This window comes from Nanorana parkeri, unplaced genomic scaffold, assembly GCF_000935625.1.
Source record: "Nanorana parkeri isolate BGI_ZX_2015 unplaced genomic scaffold, ASM93562v1 scaffold1653, whole genome shotgun sequence".
NCBI lineage: Eukaryota > Metazoa > Chordata > Amphibia > Anura > Dicroglossidae > Nanorana > Nanorana parkeri.
The window spans coordinates 220271-230742 of NW_017307921.1; positions in this window are offsets into that span (position 1 = coordinate 220271).

Here is a 10472-nt window from a genome sequence, read left to right on the forward strand (position 1 = left end):
TCTGTCTAGCCTCCACCTGTTGATACTATCTCCATAGTGCATAACTGTTGCTGTAGAGGTCTGCCTATCCTCCACCTGTTCATACCATCTCCATAGTGCATAATTATTGCTGTAGAGGCCTGTCTAGCCTCCACCTGTTGATGATATATATTCACCTGCTGTTACATACCAGGATACCCTGTGTCTGTAAGAATTAAGAGGCGAGTTGCTAGGAGCCCTGCTCAGGTGGCATATGATGCGTACGGTATCCCCACCGCACTAGTGTACTGGGGAACAGCCCTCTGAACCACCTTCTCCTAACCAATCCCCCTGTAGTTCCGCAGCTGTGATCCAGCATAACCGGCAGCTTTGACAGTCACAGTTTTTCACACAGACTTGAGGGGATGCTCATCCAAGGCTCTGGGGCTTCCACCACGAACATAGAAAACAAAAGGGTACAGAGTGCCACCTCTGAGAGGCCCTGGGCTCAGATCCAGTCTTATACCCCACTCTCAGGGAAAGCAAGCTATGATTCTGATGAAGGGGGCTAGTCCCTGAAATGCGTCAATCTTGGCTGACTGCGGCCGGTGGACGGTGATGTGACCAGAGGCAACCGTGCTACATAGTCGGGGCGATACCATGTTGGGTTAACAGACAGTGTGGCCTCTTGTTTGTTGTTAAAGCGTGATGAAAACGTTTGCTTGTGAGTACATTTATCCCTTGTTTTATTCATCCTAATAAACGATTTTACACACGGAGGTGGCGCTCTGTTCCCTTTTGTTTTCTGGAACAAGGAGCAAGCTGACTGGCAATGGACTGATAAAAAGTGAAGCAAGCTGGCACATGGAAAGAGAAACAAATTTGCTATCTTACTGAAACAGTCAATGAGGACCCCAATGCTGGTATTACCCTGAAATGAAGGGACATGCACAATAAAATCCATGGCAAGGGGAGTCCATCGGTGAGTAGAAATGGGTAAAGGTAGTAAGTAGCCAGCAGGCCTGGTACTGGGAAATTTGGAATGAGCACAAACTTTACAAGAGTTAACAAAATCAACATCGGAGTAAGGGTCACATCACTGTACACTATGGATCAATGCTTTTTGATACCAGGATGACCAGATATTTACTATTTTTTTGGCTGCAGACAGACCTTTAGGTACAAGCGCAGGTGCTACAAACAGCTTACCAGCAAGAAGGAGCAGGAGTTTGAGCCTGCAAAATAGAGGAAGACAGATCCACAGAGCCACAACCACAACCGACGGAAGTAGGATGTTATGGATCTGCTGGCAATCCTCAATACAGGGTTCAAACCTACACAAGAGAGAGTTGACTTTGGTGTTCTTGGCTACAGACTGATAAGTAATCTGAAAGTCAAAGCATGGGAGAAATAGAAACCATTGAGCCTGTCTAGAGCCTTTTGGCAGGCTTGATATACTCAAGGTTTTTGTGGTTGGTTTACATGACAATTGGTTGGTGTGCCCTCTCCATCATCCAGTAATGCCACTCTTCTAAGGCACATTTCACCACCAGGAACTTTCTATTGGTAATGATAACTTAGGCAGGTAAATATTTTCTTGAGAAAAAGGCACATGAGTAAAGAAGATTGTCCATACGGGACCTTTGGGACAAAATTGCCCCAGGTCCCATCTCAGAGGTGTCAACTAAAGCCCAGCCCAGTTGGGAGAAATAATGAAGAATTCTATGGATTCCCTATGGAAATTGTCAAATCCAATGAAACACTGCAGTGCCTTTAAGGAAAAAGAATGAGTTCATTGTAAAATGGCTTGTACTTTGGTTTGACCATGGCAATCCCAGAGTCCAAACCAGCGTAGCCCAAAAGCAGACTTTGGAGGGTATGGAACGTGCATGTAGACATCTTTATATCATCCAGGTAAACAATTACTTAAATGCCCAGGAAATCACATGACATCTTGGAAAACCACCAGTGCATTTCTGAGGCAGAATGGCATGACCAAATACTCATAATGGCCATCTCTGGTATAGAAGGCGGGTTTACACTCATTGCCTTCATGAATTCTCACCAAACTATAAGCCCCTGGACATCCAATGCATTGGTGTAATGTCTCATTCTTCATCTCAAGGAGAAGGGATGAAAAAAAAAATCCTGTATAATAATAAAAACAGACTCTCCCTTAAGAGGTAGTGGTAATGGGTGGAAGGTCAATAGGGCAATGGGGTAGGCCAGTGACGGTATGACTCAGAAGGCCAGGAGTTCCTTATGTAAAACCCTTGCTGTAAGGCCAAGCTCAGTGGTTATATAACAGATCTTAAGCTGAAGAGTTACAGGCAGATAATTAATGTCTAAGAGCAAGAAGGGGGTATTAAAGTTACTCACAAAGCCAATATCCAGGAAAGCTGAGAGTTGTTGAAACCTGGACTCAAAAGAGATGGGCAGGTAAAAAGAGTTTATTGCTTCTGGGGCAAGGAAATTGTTGGGCTAGAAGGTCAGCTAGAAGGGTGTGGACCCCTCTAGACAAACATTTCCTGGCTTGTCCTGGCAGTTGGAGACATAAAGTTGGGCTTTGTGTAAAGACAGAAACTCATGATAAGGTATCATGATAAGGGTCCAGGAGCTGAAACAGCAGGCAAATTCGTGGTATAACAGGTAGAGTTCTGTACACAAGCAGACGGTAGTTGTATAGGAGCAAGCAGAAGCGTGGTCAGAGAACAAGCCGAGGTCAGTAGCCAAAGGTATCAGATATGGGGGGTGTGTCCTGGACATGGCGGAGTGAGGCAGCACTCGACGGGAGCTCCGTGTTGATTGCCCGGGACGGTTGACTAGTCATCTATACAAGCAGACTTTAACCCACTTTAACGGTGGCTCCCATGCTCGGTTCGGGTAGGGGACCCCGTCAGACGGATCTCTTAGACTTATTCGCCCGTGCAGGAGCGGAAGCCGCGACAAGGTCAGAGTCCAACATGGCGACCAAGTGAAACTGCCAGGGGCCTGGGCATGAGGAGATCGGCCACCCCACAACCGGTCACCATGCCTTTGTATCCCTGCGCTCCCTTCTTCCCCTCCTGCCCCTTTCTAGCTTCTCTTTACTATCATGGGACTCATACGGCCTGGAAGGTTCCGCCACAAAGTGGGAGCCCACCCAATCTCTCCCATGAAAGGTGTACGTAGCAACCAACACGGCTCTGACATGACCCCAGAGTGAGAGGGGTGGGTACATCCCACGCAATGCACAGTTACGAATTGAACTCAAAAGTTTAAGTATATTTTATGTTATTGGTACGATCCAGGACCTTGAATACAGGGTCATTGGGGAATTGGTTGTGTCAAAGGACTCCTTATAAGACAGTACACATGATCTGAGCCGGAGAACGGTTGGTGGGCATGGGTATTCCATGGGGGTGCAAACCGACAGACCCTGTCCTTCGGGGGACAGGTGATATAATACGAGAGTTGCCCATGCTTGCCAACCGCAGCTTAAGGTAGTCCATATATCCATCTGTTACTATGACCCTGAATTGTATTATTGTATTCTTGTTTGTTACCGTGTGGTCTGCATGGCTTTGTTCGCCTGCAGGCGCAGTAATGTTTATGATGTACTGATCTGCCAATGATATGTACCCAAATGTTTGTTTGAATATATGCTAATAAACGCATCATTTAAAAAAAAAAGGTATCAGATATGAAGCAGAAGACTGTGAGAGTAGTCGGTGAATCAGCAGCCAAAGGTCGGTACATAGCAGTATGAGAGGATTGTATCACAGAAGGAGCAGGAAGCAAGATATTGGCAGGAGCACAATAATCTGGCAAACAGGAAGTGCAGAGGCATGGCTTAAATAGGAGGTTCGAGAAGCAAGAAGTTCAGCAGAAACTAGGTTTAACTAAGGATTACACATGAGAGCAGGCAAGGAGCTATGCAAGGTTTCAAGGTGGCACAGCAGGTAGTGCAACAGAGGCCCTGGGTTCAGATCCAAATCCTGACACAAACCTAGGGTAAGCATGCACTGCTTTTTCTCCTAATAGAGATGTGTGGCTCCTAGTTACATGCGCTCCTCAGATTCTGAAGGTGGTGGAGTTGGAGACATAACTGGGGAGGGAATAGAAGGAAGGGTGGAAAAGCATTCCATTTTTCTTTCACGCAAATGGAAATGCACTCTCTGCTGGGTAATGCACAAGAAAGTCCTTGACAGTGTCAGAGAGATCCAATCTAAACTAGATGTGTAGAGCAGGGTTTTTCCAACCTGACTCAGGAGCCCACCTGGAGTTTCCTGTTAGCTCCTGGTGCTGCATTTACTTAACAACGTTCATGATTTTCTCTACTGTATCTGGGAATTGTCTCTTCTTTGGGCATTATGCTCTAAATTGTCCAACCTCTCCACAGCCTGAACCACTTCATGTCCCTCATGAAATATCTCTCCCACTTAGGCAGGAAAGATGAGAACATTTTCTTTCTTTGAAGCTGGTCGGTAACTCCTGATTCTTCTCTTCTAACAAAACTTCCTTTTCTCTAATCTCTTTCAACAATTTTAAGATATGTAGGTGGATCACTGGAGCCAGAAATTTCAGAACTATGGGATGATTAGATTGTAGACAGTATAGAGTGCTTCAATGTAATTTAAAGCCATATAGTTTTAATTTTTATAGAATTCACAGGATGTCTCCCTGATTTTTCTCTCAGATACCTTATTTTTCATATACTTCTGTCACCGATCTCCTTCTTTCCAGACTCACTTGCAGAACCTTCCTCCCTCTGGTGCCACATAATCCACAGACTGGCGCATGCATCTTACTTTTCTGTAGCCATCCCATAAAAGTAAATGTCTGCCACCATTTTAGTATAGTCTGAAAACCACTGCTGGCATGCTGTTAGGAACAGATCATCCTCTAGTAGTAGAAAACAGCCTGTGTGAAATAGTAAAAAGTGTTGCCACATACCAGATGAAAATGTCAGTTTGCAAAGTGGAACAGTTCTGCTGAACATGTACACAACAGATAGCAATGCAAATGTCTTTGCGGTAGCTACATTCACAATGGGGATGGACTCTAAATTTAGATATTATCAATGGCCATTGTGTGATATATAAACATCCCTAGCTTCCCACAGTAAGGGCTAGTTTAACAGGAAATCAATCACAGACCCTGCACATGGTTCTTCTACTGTCTATACTCGCTTCTTATTCAGTTTGAGCGATAAAATATGTGTGACAGGCTTGCTCTAGTGAAAATTCTTTCATAATGAAACCTTGTTGAAAATCTCAATCAGAAAATGCATTGGTCTTCAAGTTTCTGAACCCTCCGAGGAGCTCAGGCTACAATACCTAGATTAGCAATGTCACATTACAGAACTGCTCTCACATCTGATGATGGCCCGGATGGCAGATAGCTCATTATTCATATTTCAGTGATCTCCTCGCGAAAGGTTTGATTTTTCTGCAAGCAGCATGCAATGAATCAATTTATTACAAGGCTAATAGCTAGGAAGAACTAAACGGTTTGGACAAGCCAAACCACGTTCATCAAAAAGTCAAACGTGCTATAAGTGAAGGAAAAATAAGAAAGATGACATTGTTCTTGTGCCACTGAGATACAGCCAGAAAATTATAAGAGTTGGAAATCTTGTCAAAAGTAGAAAAAAAGAGAAGATACATAAATCACCTGACAAATGTGTTATCTTTCTCAACAAAAGAACATGGATGATATGTACAAAGTTATTGATGCAGCACATGGGAACAAGGGATATAGAGCAATGAATTTTATTGCTGAGTGTATAATGGATTAGGTTAGGTAGTTTTCAGACTTATGCTGTTATAAAAACCGTATAAGAAAGAAAGCGGTAAAACAACAAAAGGGAAGTATCTGTAAAAAATAAATCAAGGCACCTGGACTTGCTGTATTTTTAAAGATGTTTTACTGGTCATCCGACTAGCTTTTTCAATTCATAATGACTTGGGCACAAATTGGAGCTGACAGGTTTTATTAACCCATCCAGAGAGTTAAAACAGCATTGTATATGGCAGACAATGGATGTCTCACCTCCCTACCTCTATTCAAGCTTGGCTTTCCCATTTTTACATAAATGGCCTCTTCCACACATCTTTTAAACCAGTCCTCCTCCCTGTCTAGGATTAGTACTTGACTGTCTACAAAGGAGTGACCTTTTTCATTTAGATGTAGGTACACTGCTGAATCCTGACCAGAGGGTTTGGCTCTTCTATGCTGTGCCATACACTGATGTAACTGCTGTTTTGTTTCATGGACATACAATTCTGAGCACTCCTCACTGCACGGGACTGCATACACAATGTTGTTCATCTTGTGTTTAGAAGTTGGGTCATTTGCGTGAACCAGTTGTTACCTCAGTATATTGCTGGGTTTAAGCAGACAGGAATGTGAGTTTCTCAGACACCCCAGCTAAATATATAGGAGGGCCATATTCATTTGTTTGTCATACTTTTCCCCCTTACTGGTAATCTTGGTGTTCTTTCCTCTTCTTTCCCTTATGCAAAGGACCACAAGTTTTTAGAGCCCCTCTGAGGTGTTTGAATTCCTTTGTCTTGGTCTCTACGCTGGTGGGTATTTTCTCTCCCCGGTGGTGTAGAGTCCTGATGACTCCCAGTTTGTGATCTAGAGGATGGTGGGAGTCAAATATCAGGTACGGTTCCATGTGTGTTGGTTTTCGGTTTTCCAGCCTCCTTCCATCTTCTACTGTTACTAAACAGTCCAAAAAAGCCAGTTTGTTGTTTTGCATATCTTCCAGCGCAAACTTGATGTTATGATCCACTGAGTTGATGCGGTCCTTATCAAACAAGTGCTCATCTAGCACTAAGAATAATACGCTCAGTCACTGCAAAATCGAGCACCCCCAGCTGTCTGCACGTGTGCGTGCTGACGCCACATCACTTTGGTTTTGTAACCAAATGCTATATTTGGCGTGCGCATCTAAGCTTCATTCACCGTTCTGCACAATAGGGTTAAAGCAAACTGATAATTTTCTGTAATATTTTTCTTTCAACGTCATTTACCTTATCATCTATACTTTTAAAGATGGTATCATCGGAATGCAAAATCATTTTAATTCTGAAGTGGGAAACAAATTTCGATTAGTTTAATGACAATGGCAACAATGTGAGGTTTATTTGTTTTTGCCACAATGTATGCAAATTCAAACGATGCTTTGAGTCTGTTTCCTTGTTGTGAATAAAAAGACTACAAAACAGTATTTTACACTGTTATTCTTTCACATTTTCTCTTTAAAAAATTGATTGGGCATTCTTTCACTTCAGCATGTTTAGTAATGAGGGACCTTTTTAGCAAAGAAGGTTTTCACTGATTGATTAGATAGTGTTTCGCTGTAAATCAAACATAGAGTTAATGGAGGAACACTCTGGTCTGATGTAAATCCAAACTGTGAATACACTTGGTTGATTGCAGGTTTTCTGTGGCAGTGAAACGTTTGTTTATTTTCAATGATTTTCTACAGAATGTTCCATTTCTTCTCCCTTTTAAAAAAAAAATAGCAGCATTAAATTAGATATTTTTATGCATCAATACGCTACAGACAGACGTCACTTGTGCTGATACATGTTTTGGCATTCTGGGCAATGTCAAAGGGAAGCGAATGCAAAGGTGCAGACAAGTATGACATGAAAATATAGACATTAAAATCAGTCATGGTGAAGTGCTTATGTGAAACATGTTCTCGGCCTATCATTTCAGGCCAATAAATGTGGGCACACCCTTCTAAAGTGTAAAGGAAAACAGACAGCTTGCACTGCACATGTATCTTGACCACTTTGGATTGCATGATTTGTGTTCTACATCAATGCATACAACTTCTCCATGTAAATGAACAGCAAGTCCAGGTGAGGAAATATCTTATAAATATAAAGTCCAATTTTATTGCATCCATTAACCCTTTAGTGACGGGAGACTACACTGTACGTCCCGCCACAAAGTGATCAAATGACTGGCCACATACACTGTACGTGACCAGTTATTTGCGGCTCTGCAATGCTGGTAACCGCTGAGAATCGGCGGTTACCATTCATTAATGGATACCTTAGTATAGAGGCATCCAATAATGAAAGAGTTAACCTTTTTCAGGAATCGGGTGTCCGACAGTGAGAGCGAAGCCGCATTTGCAGCTCTTGCCGTCACTCTAACAGCTGGTATAGATCGGGAAATCTTGCCTGTAAGGCAACCCCCAACAGCCCCCAAAAAATCTGATTGGACAGAGAACAGTCACATGTCCGATTTGTGTGTTTGAGACTGGGACAGAGTTTCACCTTCCAGCAGGACAATGACCCTAAGCATAGTGCTAAAGCAACACTCGATTGTTTTAAGGGGAAACATTTATATGTCTTGGAATGGCCTAGTCAAAGCCCGGACCTCAATCCAATTGAGAATCCGTGGCATAAAGATTGCTGTGCACCAGCAAAACCCATCCAACTTAAAGTGGCTGGAGCAGTTTTGCCTTGAAGAATGGGCAAAAATCACAGTGGCTAGATGTACCAAGCTTACAGAGATGTACCCCAAGAAACCTGCAGCTGTAATTGCTGCAAAAGGTCGCTCTACAAAGTATTGATTTAGGGGGGGGGGGGGGGAAGGGGCACACCAAATGAAAAAGTCGCTTCAAAAAATTTTGATTTGGGGGGGGGGGGGGGTAAAGGGTCATACTCGTTCAAGTTTTCTGTTTTTTGTCTTGTTTGTATCACAGTAAAAAATATTTTGCATCTTCAAAGTGGTAGTCACATTGTGTAAATCAAATGATACAACCCAAAAAAAAAACAATTTTAATTTTAGGTGGTAATTAAACAAAATAGGAAAAATGCTAAGGGGGTGAATACTTTTGAAAGTCACTATATAAATTTTTGTTATGGAAGTTAGTTTTAAATACTACATCATTTTATTTATGCTTACAATTATGTTAGTAGTAACCATGGTGATAATTAGCCACTGGAGTTTCTTTAACTCATTTATGTCCTAAACATAGGACATAAGTCTTGCTGTAGCACTTGCTTTTACTTTGTTACAGTTTGCTTTCTATTGTATTTGAACCTTAACAGCAAGCTATAGCAGCACATCGAAGCAGTAAAACAACATGATAGATAAACAGCCAAGCATGAATCATCCATACAAAAAAGCAGCATGCCTGTGTTAAAGAAGAAACTATTCTAAATGAAAGAACTAGATTATATCTGAAACCTGAACTCTAGGCAGTTATACAAAAAAAAACGTATAATTAATGCTGCTGTGTATTCATTTGAAATCTATACACATTGCCACACATCCGTAATTGACCACAGAGTCCAGTAGAGCCTTACTGGGTTGGTGGTTGTGCATCGCAATGTGGATACAACTGTCAGGGATTTAGTGGGAGATGTTTGTTTGCCATGAGCTGGCCCCTCAAAACTGGGACTGTACCCAGCAAAGGGGTACAAATTATTCTTGGGCTGTGGGTCAGCTTTCCTCTTCTGTGTTTTTTCTCTGACTCTGGTCCAAGGAACCATATGAGTAATCACATGCAGGACTTTACTTACTAACCTAAACTATGAAAAAAGAAAAGTTGTAAATTAATTGGTTGCTACAAACAACTCTGGGAGCTCATCTCTGCAGCAATGAAAAGCAGTAAAAATGTGAACATTTATTGTCAATAGTGCGTAAGCTAGCAGGATCTTGCTACCAGGGGCAGCAAAGGTTTCATGGGTGGCAAAGTGCAAGTGCATGCTTTGTGCTAAACCTATAGATACCATTTATTACTTGCTCATAACCTCTAACAATCTGTACATTACTTACTTCTGCAAGCTGTGCATTACTTACTTCTGACCCCTGGACTCTCTGTGTTACACCTGACCCCTGCACTCTCTGCGTTACATATACCCGACCTCTACACTCTTTGTATTACTTACTATTGACTCCTGCACTCTGTGTGTTACATACTCTTTACCCCTGCACTCTACGCTTTATGCTCTCTGGACCCCTGCACTCTGTGCCTTGCACACACCTAATCCCTGTACTCTGTGAGTTATGCACTGTTGATCTCTGCACTCTGTGTATTATGCATCCATGACTCCTGTAATCTGTGTGTTACTTACCCCTGATCTCTGCAGTCTGTATGTTATGCACTCCTGATCCCTGCATTCTGTGCCTTATGCTCTCTTTACCCCTGCACTTGATGCAATATTTACTAGTGATCCCTGCGCTTTCTGCATTACATACTCTTGACCCCTGCATTACCTCTGCGTAACTTACTCGTGGCTCCTGTAATACACACTCCTGACTCCAGCTCTCTCTGCATTACACACTCTTGACCTCTGCATTCTGTGGGTTATGGACTCCTGACCCCTGTACTTTGTGCATCATGCACTCTCAAGAGTAGGCTTAGATTATATTTAACCATACCCCTTTGAGTTCCTTCCACTGTTACCATAATTTAGCCACACCAACAATGACACATTATTTCCCTACTTGTGTACTCATGCTGCCCATTGCATTTTGTCTTTATAGCTCGAATG